The following is a 20,648-nucleotide window of genomic DNA, read 5'->3' as shown; positions in this document are numbered from 1 at the left end:
GTCTCTTACAGTACCAAAAACAACTTAAGTTCATATTTATTTTGATAATAATCTTATATATTATAATAAATTTTATTCATTACATTTATTTGTATAAAAAAAGTTTCTTATTATATTTGCAAAAATAAAAATATAATATAACCATAAATAAAATGTGTTTTACAGTAAAAAACAACTTAAGAAATTCATATATATTTTTAATACACGCCAAATTAAACTCATTGATTGTAAAAGACATTTTATTTATGGTTACGTAGTTTTACTAAAATAACTTTTTGGAATTCATAAAATTGGCACATTTACGTGAGATTCTTGTTCTGAAATATATATAGTATATAGCGTCTCCAATTGGAACTTTTCCTTGATCTTCAAGTGATACAATAATAAAAAAAGGCTTTCTCTTTAAATTAAAACAAATAAAGTAGCTGTAATATGCCTCTTATGTATATACATAACCGTATATAACAAAATATATTGGAATCTGAAATAAATAAAATATTAATACAGATTATAAAAGGAATATAAAAATGTATACAAATGTAATGTGTATCATTATGTTTACAAAATTATTTTTTTGTAAATACAATATATAAAACATATAATATACAGAGTGTCTAATTTTGTTTATTGACTAACCGTAAAGTGACAGGGTATTATATGTATATGTATAAAGATTGAATTTAAAACCCCCCAAATAGCCGTAATATATTTTGTCTTATAATTTTAATAAATTTCCACTTGAATAAAAAATATACTTTGTATGCTAATTATATGAATTGAAATGTTCGTCTTATGTATATTATATGGTTTACATATGTATAGAAAACTGAAATAAAGAAAATACAGATTATACAAAATTTTAAAAGTATGTAAAGCTACTATCACAAATTTATTATAACAATAATGCTTACCGTTTTATATATATATGTATAGTAGATAACGTATATACCACATTATTTTATGTAGTATTTTCTTTGTCTGATATATCTCTTAATTTATTAAAGAATGATAGTACTTCGTATTTTGTTGAAGCAGTTCGAGATTTTGAGCCAGAGACTGGGTGAATATTTAAATAATATTTTTGTAAAAACTCCAACGTACATGTACTGTTTGTGGGATATTGCATGTTGAAAATGTAATAAACGGACATTAACATTTCTAAGGCTTCATAAAAACAATTTGTCTCTTCAATCAATATATTTTCTATATATAAATAAAACATACAACCTGATGTATCATCTGTAATAATAAAATATATGATAAATAAGTAGTCACCTACTCAGTATTATAATAAAGTAATATATTTTATTTATTACACATATACATGTGTACACATAATAATAAGTATAATATACATGCGCGCGCACATGTACTTATTATTATGTGTATACATGTATATGTGTAATAAATAAAATATATTACTTTATTATAATACGTATTATGATAAACAAAGTATTATGATACCTATAATTATAATGCATGGTGCTACAATTGGTGGTTTTATATCTTGCAAAGTACTTCCTTCCTGTTTAATAAATTAACTTTAATGAATAAAATGCAAGTCTGTGACATTTATAATTAAAAGAGATTACAATAAATATTTTTCAAAAATACGTACAGGATGTTTTAAATAATTGTTCAAAATCTTCTTTGAAATGTTTCATGATAATTTTTATTGATTTTATCTCCGTTGGATTATCTGAATCTATAATATCTTTAAATTTTTTTTACGTCCGTAGCTCAGTACTTTGTCTTCTTTCTTTAACATTTCTTCCTTTAGAACGTGTATAGAATGTCCCATTAATTGTTCATAATGCCAAAATAGGTAGCGTTTTTGTAAAAGTATCGGCCATGTGTTTTTAATATCTTTGATAGTAGGTATTTCATGAATATTATTAAGATACAATCTTTGCGCAGAGTACGTAGCTTCAAGATAGGAAATAATTTTATGTTGTATCTTAGAATCGTTTTTTGATGAGTCATCATAGGCTATTTCACGTAGAAATTTAGTCTTGTCTTCTATTGTTTCATCCGTTTCGGTATCAATATGTTTTTCTGGTTGCCAATTACTACAACCAGCTTTAGCAGACAAAATTTTTTTTTGTTTTTTTAGAGGTATCGTTAAAGTTTGGCTCAGAGATTGTTTCATGTGTGGTCTGTTTAAATAACAATTTCGATCGCGAAGTTTAAGAAATATTGTATAAGAACCATCTCCAAAACATTTATCATCATCCATATCTTTAAAGGTTTTCGGGTATTTGCTGATCATTTTTTCAGCTACAATCTTGAACGCTTTACTAGGTATAAAATTGTTTATATCTCTCATTTCAGAAACTATACGATTCACAACAGCATTTATTGCATATTTGCTGCGACTTCCACTTTCTAGTTCTTTGATCACTGCTGGCTCTAACTTATTCCATGGTATTTGAAAATTCTTCCACGTTTCATTATGTGATGGGAATCGATTGCCTGATATTTTAATTGAGGTTGATGAAATGGGTGGCGAACTTGGTAAAGATGACAAAGATGTTTCTTCGTTTAAACTAGACGTGTGTGAAATAACTGAAATACTATCAGATAATGTTGTTTCTGTATCACTGTGTATAGACCAAGATTCTTCAGGCTGCAGCAACATTAAAGTTTCGCCAGAACAAAATTTTAAAACGTCATCGTCATCAATTACTGTACCATCCTTTTCCATAACAACAATAGAGCCAACAATACCAAGCTTAATGTTACTTTTTGCAATAAGATCTGATAGCATATTATCTGAATCACGAATTATAAGTGATATTTTCTTTTTTCTATCAGCTGTCCAAATTTTATATAAATGAGACATCTACAAAGAAAAAAACATGTATATATACGTGTATAACGTAATGAAAATAAGTTACACTAACATATAAATAGCTTACACATTTTTTTAAAAAGTCCTGTTATAAATGAAGAGGTTCATATTTGAAGACATACACGGGAATAGAATTTAAATTAGTTTGAAGAATAGGATGTGGTGCAAGTAAGGACGTGTACGGAAACAAAAAGATTTTTTCGATATTTCGACAATCTACACCTTCAACTTCAAATTCTTCATATACGCCAAAATCAGCATTGTATATAATCGTTCTTGTACTACCCAAAAAATAGATACTTGTATAACAATTATTAATTAAAATGTATTCAATTTTGCATATAATAAAATTATCGTAACAATCTTTACCTACACAGATACACATATGTCTTTTATACATAATACCTCTAAAAGTAACCTTTGAGCTAATGTACTTTACATTTTCATATTCTTTATCACGAAAATAATGTGTTATAATAAAAGAAATCTCATTATTGAAATTGTCAGATATATATTCTTCTACGTTATCTGTAATTGCTAGAGCACAGTATCTTTTCTCGAGATTTAGATTTTGTAAAAATTGATGTTTATGTGATAGTAATTTTGTTATGTTCTTAAAATTTTGGGAATGTTTAACAATATTTTTAAAGTATCGATGTTTACTTTCAAATCTCAAGGTCCACAAATGTTTTAGCGGACCAAAAGATAAAATTAAAGAGGGATAATGAGAGATGTAGTGATGTTTCGGTCTTAATTTGATGTTTGTAAAACATTTTATTCTTAATGATAAGTATTCATTAATTTTTTCTTTTAATAACGCAACCTGTCCAAAAGATAGAGCAGGAGCACATATTAAAGAAGTTATTTGTCGAAGATGCAATACTAACATCCAAACATTATTTCCAATATTCTTGACTGATAATTTGTCAAAAACAGCCAAAGGAAATATTAATAGTATTCTTCTTATTTGGCTTGCAGTACCTGCAATTTTAGATGATTTTTTTATAAGAGGAATGCTATTGCATTTATTTTCATAAAGAAAGTTTATTTTTTGTAATCGATGATTTAAAAATTGATAATTAAACCAACCTTCTGTCACAAAATATTGAATGCAGTACATGAGATCATAAGAAACTATCCCTTCAAAAAGATCATGTGCTATGCAGGGCGGTAATCCTGGATTGCATACGTGAAAATGATCAAGTTTATTTAAAGACGAATCATGTTTTATACCCTTTACAATTTTCATACTATTTGTTGCTTCTATAGCACACAAATTGTAATTATCCGGATTTCTATTTACATTAGTGCATGTATATTTTGATTTTAATTGATTTTGAGTTATGTCACAAAAGCGACAAAAATATTCTGAAGTACTAAAATTTTCTACAAAACCACCAATTTGATGGCTTCCTAAATTATCGCCCAACATAGCAACAACAGTACCAGTAAAATTAATTGATTCAATACCAACAGAAATATTTATTCCTTTTGTTTCTAAACTTTTTAAGTCGCGTATTAGTAAATCCATAAGTTTTTCCCAACCAAAGAATGTTACGTGTTTTTCATAACACAACATAATAAGCTGAATATTATCAACTTTTGATCTAAGATAAGTCGGCAGATTTCCTAATATCATATATATGCCAACAAGTTTAAATTTCTTTTTTGAAGCACCCAATGGGTTACATATCTCAAATGCATCTTGGTACAATATTATTTGTAATGCGTTTTTATTACTATTAAAAAAATTATTGTTTTTTATTACACTGCCATCCTTTATATCAAAAAGTACATTACTATTGTAATTGTTATATGAATTTAAACAAAAGTGTCGAATATCGGAATTGTGTAATAATACTCTTATGGTTTCCAAAATTGGAATGTAATGATAATAACATTGTTTGTGGTTATTATCATATCCTAAATTAATTTGTACAGGCATTACAACATAAACATTTTTTTGAAAGTACATATTTCTGGAGTATGTATTTCGGAGACAACCATCTTTAGAATTATGAACATTTGAAAAAGAAGAAAAACTACGTTTAAACATATCTTTAATTTTTTCTTTAATATCATCTTGAAGATCTTCACTTTCATTTATAGTTGTAATAAAACGTTCCTGAGCAAGTTCAACTATGGATGACATACCATCTATTACAGCTTGTAAACTAAATTCTGTTAGGAAATATTTTGTGGTCAAATTAAAGTATAACTGTGATATAGCCTTTTCAATGTTATCAATTTCAATATTATTTGAAAATTGATTTAAAGTTTCCTCTTCCTGAGAAAAAAAATTGCAATTATCACTGATATCAAAATTTGTCAATTCTTTGTTTTCAGCAATATTATTAAAATTACGCTTTGGATGACGTCTACATATGTGTACCGTATAAGTGCTGACTGTTTTGAAAATTGTTCTATTAGTAGTACAATCCGGGTATCCACAATAAATTCCAACTTTATTTCGTTTTATATGATTATATAAATGTTTGTTAAAATTTACGCTATTTTTGAAATAAGCATTGCAGTCTTTTTCTTTGCAATAATACGTTACACAAGTTTGTTTTTCATAATCTGTTGTGTGCAATCTAAGAATATGTTTCTTAAAATTGAGATATCTATTAAAATGTTGTCCACAGTTCTTAAACTGACAAATAACTTTTAAATGAGGCGTGTTTTTATGAAGAATCTGATGTTTGTTGTACAGAAGTATAGATAAAAATGCACTATTGCACATATAACATTTAAACATTGTCGAATAATCTGTATTGTACAAAACAAAGGAGAAATAAAACTCAGGACTCAGGAAGGAAATTGTATGTCTATGCCAAAGGAGTAACTGGAACATATACAGTGTAAAAAAAATTAAAATATAAACTAAAATATATATGTATCAATATAATTTGCTATGTATATAAACTATAAATATAAACTAAAAATATATATGTATTAATATAATTTGCTATGTATGTATATATATATATATATATATATATATATATATATATACATACATAGCAAATTATATTAATACATATATATTTTTAAAAGTTTATATTCAATCAAACATAAAATTGCAAATAAAATCAGTGATTCTGCGATATTTCTAACTGATGAAATAAATAAAATATCAAACTTACTTTTTTAACAAGAAATGCAAATGCATACAAATACGAGGAACCGATAATTTTTTTCCGGTCTTATTGTTGGTATAAATTTTAGAAATAATCTTTAGTAGAATCTATTACTACTGCAATAACTGCAATGTGTACCGTCTGTAATATCATAATGTCATTATAATAAAAAAAAATAAACAGAAAAGAGATAAGAATGTGAAGAAAAATTGAAAGAAAATGAGTGAGATGACAACTAAGATGAGAGAAATAAAATAATAAAATGTAATTTAATATAATATTAATAATTAATTCTACAATATAGTTTAATGCATAAATAAAACATTTTCCACACATTTGTAATTATAAATATATGTCATTTATACATTTTCTAATTAGAAATATTTTTATTTTTTTTTAATTATTAAATTTAGCAGAAAAAATTCTTTATTATATCATTTTAATTATTTTTACCAGAAAAGATAAAATTCCCGAAAAGATGAATTTCTCATAGCTGACCAATCTTTTTACCAGAATTTTCATTAAGTAAAATAATATATTAGTTAAGTATAATAATATTAATTTGTATATTTACCGAAATTATGAATAATATGATACAACTAAGTATAGCAATAAAAAATATTTACAGCTTAAGACAAGAAGGTATAAATAATAAGTAAATATGTAGATATATAAATGTATAAATAATGCATAACACAGAAAAAACACAGAGAAAACTCTGTTTAAAAAGATGTACTGAAAGTAACATTCTTTGTGTAATTAAACAAAACTCGTATTTTTCCAGTAAAATTGTAATTTTACATTATTTTTATGTAAATTTACAAACTTTGATATAAATTTACAAACTTCTTTATAGATTATTCCAGAAATTAACGCGAAAGAAAAAACAAAGCGAAAGAAAAACATGTGCTTGTGAAAAGCAGATTCCCGAAAAGGTGAATTTGAAGGTGAATAGCCGACCGTTAAGAAAATGATGTGATATATGTAATTGATGTAATTTATTGAAACTCACCTCTCTATTCTCTTTACGTTCTTCTTCTTTTCAGCCTACTGGTCAAACGTGATTAATTGTCAATGCGATCTACCGATCGCCAAAAGCCGAGCTCTCGCGATCGTGCCCGGTTTCCGTGCGAATGTATATAAGTACGTGTACAGGAACCACAAAACTTTCCTCGCTGAATAATATATTTGCCTGAGGGATAGCAGAAGTTCGAACCAACTTAAAATAGGACCATTATTACTATGATCGATATGTTACATTATACTGTTCAATTACTTACCACTGCTCGAGGTGCTCTTCTTGAGACTGAGAGAAAGACACGAGGAAAGACAGTTGAACGATATCTCAAGCGTTCCGAAAGGCACGTCGAAAGAAGTGTGTGTATAGCAAAGCGTCTGATTGGACGGCGTCACCGCCACGTGATCACGCTATGATCCACTATCGACCTAAGCTGTGTTCGGAAATGCCACACGGGTATACACACGGGTATACTCCCTTTTTTTTTTAACTTGCTGCGATAGAAACAGAAGGAAGTATACTCGTGTGCACTCGGGTGACGTTTCCAAACGCAGTCTATAGTAGGCGATTTAAAGCCTTGTGTACGATACTAGAAATCGGTCCGAGTTTCGGTTTAAGCCAATGAAACTGCTGCTTTTCTGTAAGAGCTGCAAGTTGATTGGCTTAAACCGAAACTCGGACCGATTTCTAGTATCGTGTACACAAGGCTCTACGCGAGTCTCTGGTATAACAACCAAAGTGTACCTAGTTGCTATACCAGAGGATCGCCAAAAATCGCCTATTATGGACTGCGCGACGCAAGTCGAATGTATCAATGCAAGAATGATAGCAGTCGATTACGGCCATTATCTATTTCTTTCTGTTTAACACTATAATATCGATATTGATCGAAAAGAGAGATTGGCATATGCGCTCTATCTCATTTATATTTTAGGTCGTGTTTTATATACGAGTAAAGTAGAGATCGCTCAGTTTATACTAAAGGTTGATGTACACACGCAGACATTAATGCCTGGACACTGAAAGTTGGATGCGTTTCGGAAACTCACTTTTCGTTTTTTTCTAACTATTTCCCTTAGAGAGACGTGAAGAATGAGTACTTCACAGTGATATATGGAATAGTACAAAATTTTGAATAGTTGTAAAAAATATTTTGAACATTTTCTTATTTACGTAATTGTCCGAAAAAAATTAAGATATATGTATACAAAATAAATGATAAACTTACATATTTTTTGTATAATTATACGAATCTTGTAAAATTACAGTATAAACTTGCAAAAATGCGTGTGATGGCGATATATTCCACAACAATACATGGAATGTTACTACTGGATTATGTAATATTACAACATTTTAAATAATTACATAAAATATTTTAAATATTCTCCTATTTATGTAATTGTCCATGAAAAATAAGATATATTTACAAAATAAATGATAATCAACTTACATATTTTTTGTATAATTGCACACATCTTATAAAATTACAGATAAAATGGTAAAAACGCGTCTGATCGTGGTGTATTCAACAAAGATGTATGGAATATTACCGCTGGACTATGTAGTATTACAACAATTTGAATAATTACATAAAATATTTTAAATATTCTCTTATTTGCGTAATTTTCCATGAAAAATAAGATGTATTTACAAAATAGATGATAAACTTACACATTCTTTATGTAATTAAACAAATCTCGTATTTTTCCAGTAAAATTGTAATTTTACATTAATTTTTACATCAATTTTTGGTGTAAATTTACGGACTTTTTTTACAGTGCGGAACGCATCTTGGTTAATCCCCGCTGGGGAGGTCTGGGCGTGACCCGACTGCCAACCACGTCCCTCGACCGGTTCCTTGGTCTTTCAAGTTCTCCCCTGTGGCGGTTCACGGCCGTTACATAAGATGTTCCAGTCACTACCGGCAATACCCCTTAAAAGAAGCTTAAAGACTAATTAATAATAACGCAATGGCTCTCTCCCGCTCCGAACGAGGAAAGACCCTCGTATTTCCCGTCGGCTGAGTCCGTCCGGATAGCGGACGCGACTTGTCACGTCACAATATATAGAAACTTTTATTCCATAAAGTACATGTACATTATCCCGATTAGGACCTGATTATATTACTCTACAATATTTTATTAAAGTAAGAATACATGGCCTGATCGAGGCCTGCTTATATAACCCTATGAAATTTAGTGTTTGTAATAAATTTTCCGATGAGGAGTATGTATACACAGTCCTCATCAAGACCTGATCAGATTACCTCATTGAACTTTGCTTTCGGCCGTATTAGTTAGCCCGAGGTAATAATAAGGATCTAATTGGGTTGGCCTTAGTAAGGCATGCCTTAATGCTTGTCTTTGATCTCTATATATATTTATTCATCCGTCTTTCCTTCTTTTATCATTTTTCGCCTTTTGTTATATATAATGTTTAATATAATTAATTGATTAATTATGTTCATCTCATTTACATCTTTGTTTTAACATAAAGTACTATGTGTGGATATATTTCTTCACTTACATTTGCAGTATATCGCTTTGCAGACATATCGTCGAACTTGTACCAATGTAAACCTGTATATGTAAATGCCACATAATGGCCGGCACTGTCTAAGGCCATATTTTATGTATGATGAAAGGCCTACCAAAGAATAGTTATTATTTTTAATTATAATAGTTTTTTGGCTACATTATTTAACGTATATTTCCGTTGTTGTATTTCGTTATTTTTCATGTAGTTTTTATCAGTTGTGATATTTGTGTCAATAATCATATGAGGTCCATATGTTATGGTTACGAGTAGTAGTATTTTTACATTTATAACATGTTTTTTTCGCACAAATAATTGTGTCATCGATCGCTTATTGCATATTATTGAAGCCGTTCTTTAAAATTTTGTCAACATTTATGTTATACGTTGGTGATATTCTTTTACGACTGTAGCCACACTTGTCACAATTGTACTCAGTTGTATAACTCGGGATGCTTTTAAATAAAAAGTCTGTCAAATGCGCAACATTATAATTTGCATTAAGTGATAGATTAGCACGCGTGTGACGTTTTTTCTCTACAAAAAGTGATACGTTCCATAAAATTGATGCTCTTGTACTGTAATCGTTTGTAATAATTTTTTCGCGTTCTAAAATGTCCATTGTAAATTTTACAAAGATATTCGATGGAATTAATGCAGCCATATTTGTTTTGTAAGTATTATGAATACTGTCATTAAACTGTCAGGTACTGATATACCAATATACGGTCGTATAACTAATATTTTGAAAGAAAAAGAAAATTCTATTAATAATACAAAAATTGCTTTTATTGTTAAAGTTTTAAAATGTGTAAAGGATTATCATTTTTATAGTTATCAACTTAAAGATACAAATGAATATAAACTTATATTATATCAATCATTATTATATCTCGAACCTCGAAATGAAGTAAAATTGTCAAGTGGTATGATATATGTTTCTTATGATAATCATATGTTTTAATTAACACTGTATTATTAGGTATAGGAAAAGATTGTAGAATTATTACTATAAGATAAGACACAAACCTCTTTTTCAATAGTTTTGAAAAACTATTAACATTTATAAACGGTTATTCAATAATTTTTTTTATTAATATTTGGTAACAGTATAAATAATTTGATTAGAAAAATAAGACATTTTTATTTTGTTGAATCAAAAAGTTTACTAGCTAAACATTTATTTAAAAATTTGCATGCTTTTATTATACAATTTATGTTTTTGTACCATATATTAATTCGCTGTCGACTACCTGTTCCAGATCGCTGATTGGCTAATAGAATGATGAGGTAAGAGCATACCTCTTTTCTTTATACCATGCTCTACCCCCGGTAACGAGCCGCGAATCCGTAGGGTCAATCAACTGTTGCCAGTCAGTGAGATCTTCGAATTTGAACTTTTAACGGAACAGCTAATCTCAATGTTTACCTCTCGCACTGAGGCCTGGAGACAAAGCGAGAGTCGAACTTAGAAAAACAAGACGCGGTTTTTCTACCTCTCGAGCTTAAACGAAAATATAATCGCGATTTCCGAAACCGAACACAGCGATCCCATTCTCGTCATATAACTTATCTTATATGTCGAAAATAAATTTTAAAAGGCAACTTACTCGTTGCTGCCATAATCGGCATTGTTATTATGCATATCCATACCATTTGCAATTACTTGAAAGATAGAGTCAAATGCACAAGTTTCAGCACTATTGATTGTTTATTAATAACAGTCGCTTTGCACATGCAGCCATTTTTAAAATTTATTCTGTATTTTGTTTTAAAAATTACAAGTAAGACGACGTAATAAATATATTATTTGTATATTTCATTGTACATATGTATATTTAAAAATTGGTAGACCTATAGCTTTGTTTGTATTGCTGAAATCTTAATCAGGGCATGGCGTTAGATAATTTGATTTCAATCGTTTCGAAACGTGTGGTTCAGAATTTTCGGACGTTTTCCTCTTTATTTTACCTCGCCAATTTTCTATTTCGTTTAATGAGTCTTGCCCCGGATAATCTTTATCTGTATATGAAAACGACTCATTCGCATTATCATTTCGTTTAAAAGGTGATTCTGTTAGATTGCTTTGATCTGATAGTTTAATTAAACTCGATTCTTCGTCATTCGCAATCAGATCAGCATTATCATTTTTCGCAAGTAATTTTATGAGATTGTCTTCATCAGGCATTTTTACTGGACTCCATTCTTTTTCACTCAATCAGCATTATCTTTTGGAGGTGACTCTATTATGTCGTCTTTTTGAGACGTTCTTGCTGGATTCGATTCTGTCTCATTTATATCGATTCTCTCATTGGATGATCTACACGTTATTTTTAGTCTACCGTCAGAGTATTAGATATGCCGTAATATAAATTTATTTATTCGCATGGGTAATTGATTTTTAAAGACTGGTCTTTAATTCGGCAAATTCAGCTTCAACAAAAGATGACGTAGCGATTTGTGAACCACGCTTGAAATGCGATCTCATTATTTTCGTCCACAAAGGAAGGTAACATATATAAGATATTTTTTTTTGCGGCTTTGACATAAAATGTGTTCACGACAGTTCCGTTCCTTGAAAGTGTGGCAGATCTTTGAGCTTCAAGGAATATATTTTCTGCCCACGTAGTTCAGCTACTTTCTGTAGCAATTTCATCATGGTCTACGCGTTTTGTATCCTTGCGTTCTATATTCTCATATTCTTCCGGATCTTCAATCGTAATTCCTTTAATCATATTATTAATTTTTATTAGATGTATCTCGGATGGTAATAATAATGACGTATCATTGTCATAGCCTGTTTCTTCGCTTAACGCTACGATTAATATGGATTTCAGAAATTTGTGTGTTTCATTAAAGTTATCCATCTGATACAATTTTTTTAAGCATCTTAGGAAAAATTGGCGTATTTTAATCGCCCTGCCTTTTAGACAATCCCATTTAGCAATCTTAGCTATAAAATGGCTCACATTTAGTCTCATGTAACATTATGGAATATCTATATAATTATTATTAATAATCTTATAACATACTTCTAAATAATGACTTAAATCATTACAATTTACAAATATGCGAGCAACAGCAATTAAAATTGCCTTTCCAAAATCCGTTACGACAATTCGAGGTTTCGAAGCATTATTTTTTATAATTTCCGAAAAGAAATAGCTTATTATGGCTGCATCTTGCTTTGCGAATACCATTTGGAAAACTGGAAAATTGCCAAGTTTAGAAGCGCAAATGCATTCATATAGGAATAAATGTGGAGATTTTTTGTTATTAGGAAGACATAATTTCTTTCTTATACTTCCTGTAATATCTATTGCTATAAGACTGTTCTTATCTTTATGGGCTGTTTTGTACATAAGCTGTTGCTCTTGAGCTCAGTACATACAATATATATTGTTATATTTTGATTATAATAAATCAAGAGATATACGGTTAATGTCTCGCGCCAAGTATACGCGAAGCGAGATCACACCATGGATCTTTTACACGACGCGACGATTTGCGAGTACCCGAGATTTTAAGATTTCGTAATACTTATTGTGTCCATTAGTTCTGTCATTCTTCCAGTCGAGATGAACGGACGAGAGGGAGATGAAGATTCTTGAATCCTCGTCGCGCACTAGATGCACGCGGGGACGCGTGTATGTATGTACGTACGTACGTATACAATAAAAGGGATTTATTCCTATACTATAAATAATACCAGCACATCTCATGTGCTTTGCGATTTGTAAATTTTTTAATGGATCTGTATTTTCCAGCTGTAAACGTTTGTCCATTTCTTCTTGTTTAGCTTTGCGCAAAACTGTCGTATTATATAAAATTGGTGGGATATTATCGCCAAATGTTATTATTTTATTGGCTTCTTTATTACGCCATACGTTGGCATTTTTATTGCCACTTACCAACTCAGTTGCAATTCTTTCTCGCAATTCACCTCTCAATTGTCTTTTCTTCTTATGACTAACTTGTGCAGAAAAACATCTCAGCGTGCACTCAAAAATTATATCATTTTCTTTCACGGGCTTACTATATAAAGTGCCCACAAGTTTTGCACCACATTCGTTGCAACTACCTCTAAATGTTGCATAGCATTTAGCATCGTTATTTTTATATATTTTTCCACGCTTAAATGTGAATGCGCACGTTATTTTAATTTGTTGCCATATTTTATTTGCAAAAATGTGGGTCCATTTTCCTGCTTGCAATGATATGTAATTACGTTTAAAGAGATTACGTTACGAGATTTGTTTTTTGTACTATTAGGCTTTATTTGTGCCCACTTTTCTTCTGAAATCAATAACAACTTTTTCACTGCCTTCTCGCAAGCAGAACTGGTTATTCAATTCAGTTATATTATAAGAACTGTCTTTCGAGTCATCATATGTATCTTTTTTATTAATTCCAAATATTTTCAATACAGCACTGTACATTTCAATACAGCACTTTTGTCATTTTTCAAAATTGTGTAAATGTGTTTTGGCGTTATGTGGGACTTTCACTATTTATAATCGTCTCAGATATAGAGCGATAAACGGCATGAGATGGTGGAAAAACTTGACCATCATTGTGTATAGTTCTATATTTTTCATCACTTAAAATATTGAGCAACTGTTCCTTATCGTACATGTTGAATTTCGTCTTATAAATTCGTGTCTTGCTATAAATGTACTTCATTATATTACGAATTCTTTTTACAAATGTCTGATATTTATTTACATATAAATTTTTATATATTTATATATAATATATATATATATATATATATATATATATATATATATATATATATATTACCACCAATAATAAGCAAATGTTTAGTCAAAAGATAAATCAGGATCTGTGTCCTTAATTTCCAGTTGATTTGAAGACCTGCCATGTTTAAGCGAGTCAATGCATTTTTGAAATTCTTTCTCTTCAGGAGTTAAGTTGACATTTGACTGTTGTATAGATAATGCCGCTATTAGTTGTCGATGCATTAATGTTGATTCGTTTGGATATCTATAGATATTATAATCATGGTAAGTGGGTATCGTATTTTTTACAATCTTCATTATTTTAGTTGATTTTTTTATTTTTGAACAAATTCTGTTTCATTGAATTCTGAACCGTTCTATTAGACTTTTTCATGTAGTGAAATATTGTTCTAGGTGTTTCAACCTCTGTTGTTATTAACCTACCTGTTTCTTTGGAGTATGAAATTTCTTCTATAGGTTCTGGTGTAAATGGATTTTTGGGGTTGCAAATTTTATGAAAATATTTTTTATCTTTATTGCTGGTAATGTGTAGCTCTCGAAGTGATATTTCTTCTAAATGGCAGTTGCATGAATCCCAAAGGTTTATTCCACCATCAGATAGTACTAAAACTTTGCTATTTATTCCTTCTCTTTTCTCAGGGTCCTGTTAATTCGTCAAATTTTTCTAACTTTATCTATACCAAGTATTATTCTCATTGTAGCGTCTATATGGTTTAAATTTAGTGTGCTTAATTTTGTTGCCGTTCCTTTAGCTACACTATAAAAATCATCAGGTGGATTTTTTCCCTGAGGTCTTGTGGTATTGGTCTTAACGCCAAATTGACTTACAAATCTTTGGTCTTGGTACCAAGAAGTATATTTTGAGTAATATATATTGAAATAAAAAGGAAAATCTAAAAAAAAAAATATATATATATAATTTAAAGAATAATTTAAATGTAACGATGCAAAATCCGTTATAATACGACATAACATAAAATTTGCAAACATTTTACGTAATTTTTAAAATTTCCGTAAAAAACCAGAAAAGTATTATATTGGATTTTGATTCATTACATTGAACCTTCGGTTATCACACCTCTTTTTTCGAATACGTTTGTCACACGGGGTCAATTTGACCCCAGCCAATTTTCAAGCAGCTGCTGTTAAAAAACTAACAGTTTAAGTGGATCGTAAAAAATTCTAGAATTAAGTTTTTAAACATTGTAGAATGTATTACCCACCGGCCGAAACGGCGAAGACGTTCGTCACGGGGGCATTTTTTTTGATCCGTGAAAAATACATCTATGAAACATTGTAGTATATCCTTATCTGGGATCGATACAACTTCTTCAAGTGGCAGAGCACAGTTACATCTACAAGAGCGTAAAAGACATGCGAAGGGAAAGAAAAGAGAAGACACGAAATGGAGAATGAAAGTCTTTCATTAACTGTTTCTGTTTGGCTTCTAATTTGCTATCAGCCAAACAGAAACAGTTAATCGACGAATCTTTAAATGTGAAGCGAAAAAAAAACTTAAGGAGCGAGAAAAAAGTCATCAAAAGAAAGTGAATATTAGAAGATACGGATAATGAATGGGAAACCGAATCGGAAGAGTCAATTAATGAACCCTCAATAGGTTTACGAGAATCCATCAACGATGAGTGCATAAAACTATTTCAGGATCCGTGTACACCGGAGAAAATTCGAGACCGGCCAATTGCGTATGAAGAAATTCTTCATAACTACGAATCACCGATTATAGGTTCCTACAAAAGAAAAAGATCGCATCTAATTTCAAAAAAGAATGATATCATACTGCAAGATACACTGCTGCCGGTAAATTCACTAACAACGGAAGTACGAAGTTTAGAAGAGACAGGCGAAGATGAAACAATATTCCAAAACAATGCACAAACACATGTTTTATTACGGAATCCAGAAAAAATCTCGAAACAAATCCTGAAAACTTTAGTTCTCATATACAATTGTCGACAACAACGAACAATTTGCGTCCACGGAGAAAAAGTTAGGGTTGCTACAACAGAATAATAATGTTATTTTTCGCTTATCAATACAAAAGAGTTATGAAAACCATATCTGGAAGTGACTTTGCGATTGCAATCAGTGCTATACCGTGCAACTATATCTTATAGGTCTCTCAACCATACTATTTATACCGCAGATTACTTTAGAAAGAGTACCAAAATCTTTTGGTTGAGGTACCTATAATATGAGAGTATTGTAACCGAATGTTGCTTACAGTAAGAACTACGATTATGAGAACCGTATAAATGAGCATATATTAACATCTAAATTTAATGTAATATCAATATAACTAGAATTCATATGTATTTCTTTTTCAATCATAGAGAATGTTGTAACAACTGTAGCAATTTTCTCCGTGTCGGGATCATCTGTCAAAACATATCCTGGGAAAACATCTCGGCTTTCAGTATCTTCTCCGTGGTCATCAATTAACGATTTTAACCGAAAACTTTCTAATGTTCTTGTTAATGTTCTTAGGAAGACAGAAAGTATTTTGATTCTTCCAGGAATGATATGCGTTAGTGGATATTGGGACAAAACTTTACGAAAATGGAAAACGTATGAAGAAAGTTCGAACTCTCGAAAGTAATTCACGATAAGATCCGTCTCCTTGCTGACGCATATTGATCGTCAATTCATCATATTGAAATTTTTGCCACAACCATTCCTTATTAGTAGTTCTCACACAGCCAATATATTTATCAAATTCTGCTCTTGATAATGGAACAAAGACAAAATTTTCACGTACAGGAGGTAATTGAAGCAGATCTCCAAATAAAAGAACATGCTTTCGACCAAAGATATCGTCTTCCATAAAATATTTGACATAGTCGTAAATTTATATACATCAAAGTTAAATTAGATATTATTGACACTTCATCAATTATAATAAGAATATGGATTGCATGTCGTCAGGGCGTGTCTTATTATTAGCAAGTCCATTTGTTGCGTAAAGGCGCGTACTTGAGCGCGCGTTTTTATATCCGGCTTGTTTATCTGTCCGTTGTCGACCGTTATTGGTGTCGAATTGGCTGGCGTTCGTAGTCGCTTGGAGCGTTTCCGGGTTGAGGTGGCCGAGGTGGTCGAGTCATCAATTATTATTGGCGGTAAGGCTGCTGCTGTTTTTAAACGCTCGGAGCGTCTCGGGGTCGAGGTGGTCGAGGTGGTGGTCGAGTCATAAATGCACTGAGAAAAAAATCCAGCCTTTTTCCGATAAAAATAATCGGATAATCCGTACAAAAATTAACAGACGGATATTTCCGATCTTTTCGATCGGAAAAGAGCCGATTAGATCGAAATTATATCCGACCAAAGATATCCGATTTCAAAATTCCGATTAAAGAACATCCGATCAAAAAATTTCGATTGAAAAACATCCGATCCAAAATATCCGTTTGTTAATTTTTTGACGGATAATCCGAGTATATCTTGTCCGATCAATAGATCAATAGATCTGATCGGAAATTTCTACATAGAAATACGATCACATTTTATCGGATATTTTAGGAATATCTCAGGCTATTTGTACGCTGAAGAAATATAACACTGAAAATAAAAATAAAAATTACATATTTATTAACCATCACGAAAACTGCATTTACATGTATTATATAATTTTTTTATAATATATTTTTATAATTTATAATATTTTGATAGTATAACTTATTCTAATTTAACACTTAATAACTGCATATCTTTATATTTATGTATTTAACATGAAAAATTAATGTCTTTTCTAAATAAAACATACATCAGTTACATGCTTAATACATTTATTATATACATACGCACACATCTTGTATAAACTTATTTGGTTTAACAAAAATAGTATGTTTTATATATATATAACATATGTATATACAGACTATTTATTTTAAAAAGTCAAAAATTGTTTAAATGTTTCTAATTGTAAAATCAAAGGAGGTATCAATAAAAAAAAATAATGAATTGAATATAAATTATAAAGTCTGAATCGTGAGTGTGACCTATATAGTCGTTTTTATGAAAAATCAGAAAATAAACAAATAATAGCAAAGAAAATATAATTGTATTTCTTTACCTTTTCTCAGGTATCGCGACTAAATAAGATCAATAAATGATATATTTTAACTTTAGCTTTAGAAAACTTTGGAATTTGTGGCATTATCTATATTTTAACATGTTTTTCGAATCAACTCATTACAATTCGTTTTTTCGAACTATTCCGATTTACAACTTAATGCAACGTTTTGGCTCATTTGTCAATTACCATAATTTTCTCTTAAGAAACATCACAGAGAGATAAACTAACATTTTCCACATAAAACTAAGACCAGTGCGGACTCTGTCCACAAAAGAGGACAGTCCCAGCACCGACTGGTTTTAGTTGTATGGAAGACATTGGCTTATCTCTTCATGCTTTCTTGATAATATTCTCTGAGCAAAGAAAGTATAAAATATTTTAACTTATAGTCCAAAGAAAATGAGCAACTTTTAATACGCTGATTGAAAACTATGTTAAAGTACAATATTAAAAATTATATTTAATATCCATTTCAAAGTTTGTTTATATAACCATGACTTATTAATTTATAGCGATTAACCTAATAAAATTATATTATAGATTCTATTGTACTCAAGAAAATGAGAGAAGTATAATGATAGTAAATATAATACCTCTTTTACTAGAATTTTTAATTTTTTGTTCACTACAAATTTTTTATATTGATACAGCCAGGTCACGAACAAGGATGTTTTTTACAGTTTCTTTATCACACGTTTCTTGTATAATTTCTGTTTTATTGTTATCATTCTCTACAGCTGCTGTTTGTTCAAAATCAATCATTTCTATTTCATCATCTTCAAACATTTCATTGTTTCCAATTGTCGCAGACGCGGTACTTGTTGACGCATTGTGTATTTCAGGATGAGCTAATGTGTCTGTAACTTTACCAGTATCAGAGATAATGGCGTTAATTTTGTTCACTGCACTATGCGTTTTTTTCAAATGCATTCTAAGACCTAGCAATGAATCGAAAATACGAAAGCATCCAAATTCTCCACACCGAACACGTGAAGACTTTGAAATAGAAAAATTGGAACAAGTATATTGAAAATGCTGAAATAAGTCTGAAATGACTTTAAACTTAGCTGAACAATAGTAGCACGTTAACATAATGCACAAAAAGCAGCAATATTTGAAAAAAAAAGAAATAGCAATCAAAATATGTTTTAAATAAAAATGGAAATATTATTTTCAAAGAACAAATTAGAAAAAAACCTTGACAATCGCTCGATAAATTCGCAAAAGTAAGAAAAGTAAGCAAATGTGGCAAAAAAAAAGATTGGAAAATGTATAAATGTATGATATATATATATATATATATATACTAGCACAAGAAAAAACAGTTACTTATTAGTAATATGTAAAAAATGTAAGACACGTAAAAACAAAATGAAATTAAAACATATCAGAACTATATATTTTTACTTTATTTATATTTTAATGTTTTAATATTTTTTATATGCAACTTAATACCAATATCAGCTAAGGCTTTGGTAATTGTTTGTCTGTGTACATCGTGATCTTTGATAAACAATTTATAAAAACTTTGTTGTATTAGTTGCTACACATGCCTACTTTCAGCGGGATAATCGGAATGGAAAGCATGAAATAACTTAAAACATAGGTCCGTCGCTTCAACTACAGTATCGCACGTATATAAGACTTCATCTACTACTATATGCACGTGACTAATATGCTCCCACGTTGGGCCTACTGCCAAAACATACGGTTGCACGGAATAAGAGGTTTTACTTGATCTGTTTGTTTCGGACAGTGACTTACGTCGACGCTCAATATGTCCTTTAACGCCCGCTTCGCTGCAAACTCTAGCGATGAAGGAATCTACTACATCTAACCTTGTTGGTTTCCACGTTTTCTCCACAAAAGCATAGGAAAATATGAAAGGGAGAAGGAGTAAAGCTCCAGTCACTCTAATTTATGGACATCCGAATTCCCTGAAAAAAAATCATTTGTTTTAGTATACATAAATAATTAAGTACATAAATACTTTTAGTAAATTTTACATTTACAATGTATGTGATTTATGTATTAACACAGTAACGATAGTTACAATTATTGTAATAAATACAATAAACAAATAAAGAAGTACTAATAGTAAAAATAGGTTATAAAATAAAGTTAGAATGTTGCACTAATTGTAAATAAAAATGCAAAATTGTGTGTGTATTATTAAAAAACATGTTTTAATTTCACAAGAATCATTTAAAAAGTACCTCTTTGAAGTAAAAATTACTAGAAACAAAGC

The 20,648-nt window shown here is 30.0% G+C and overlaps 1 long non-coding RNA gene and 1 pseudogene across 1 annotated transcript; both read right to left on the bottom strand.

Annotated features, from left to right (window-relative positions):
* Positions 1–212: 212 nt before the first annotated feature.
* On the bottom strand, positions 213–5,690 carry LOC139822427 (uncharacterized; annotated as a pseudogene).
* Positions 5,691–6,020: 330 nt separating this feature from the next.
* LOC139821579 (uncharacterized) lies at positions 6,021–7,291 on the bottom strand. The gene is made up of 3 exons (XR_011734299.1): positions 7,272–7,291; positions 7,004–7,183; positions 6,021–6,132 (listed from the first exon to the last, which is right to left on the bottom strand). It is a non-coding gene; the product is annotated as an uncharacterized lncRNA (long non-coding RNA).
* Between the last annotated feature and the right edge of the window lie 13,357 nt (positions 7,292–20,648).

The sequence above is a fragment of the Temnothorax longispinosus genome, chromosome 11, assembly GCF_030848805.1.
Source record: "Temnothorax longispinosus isolate EJ_2023e chromosome 11, Tlon_JGU_v1, whole genome shotgun sequence".
Classification (NCBI taxonomy): Eukaryota; Metazoa; Arthropoda; class Insecta; order Hymenoptera; family Formicidae; genus Temnothorax; species Temnothorax longispinosus.
This window is presented reverse-complemented; position numbering and strand designations above follow the sequence as displayed.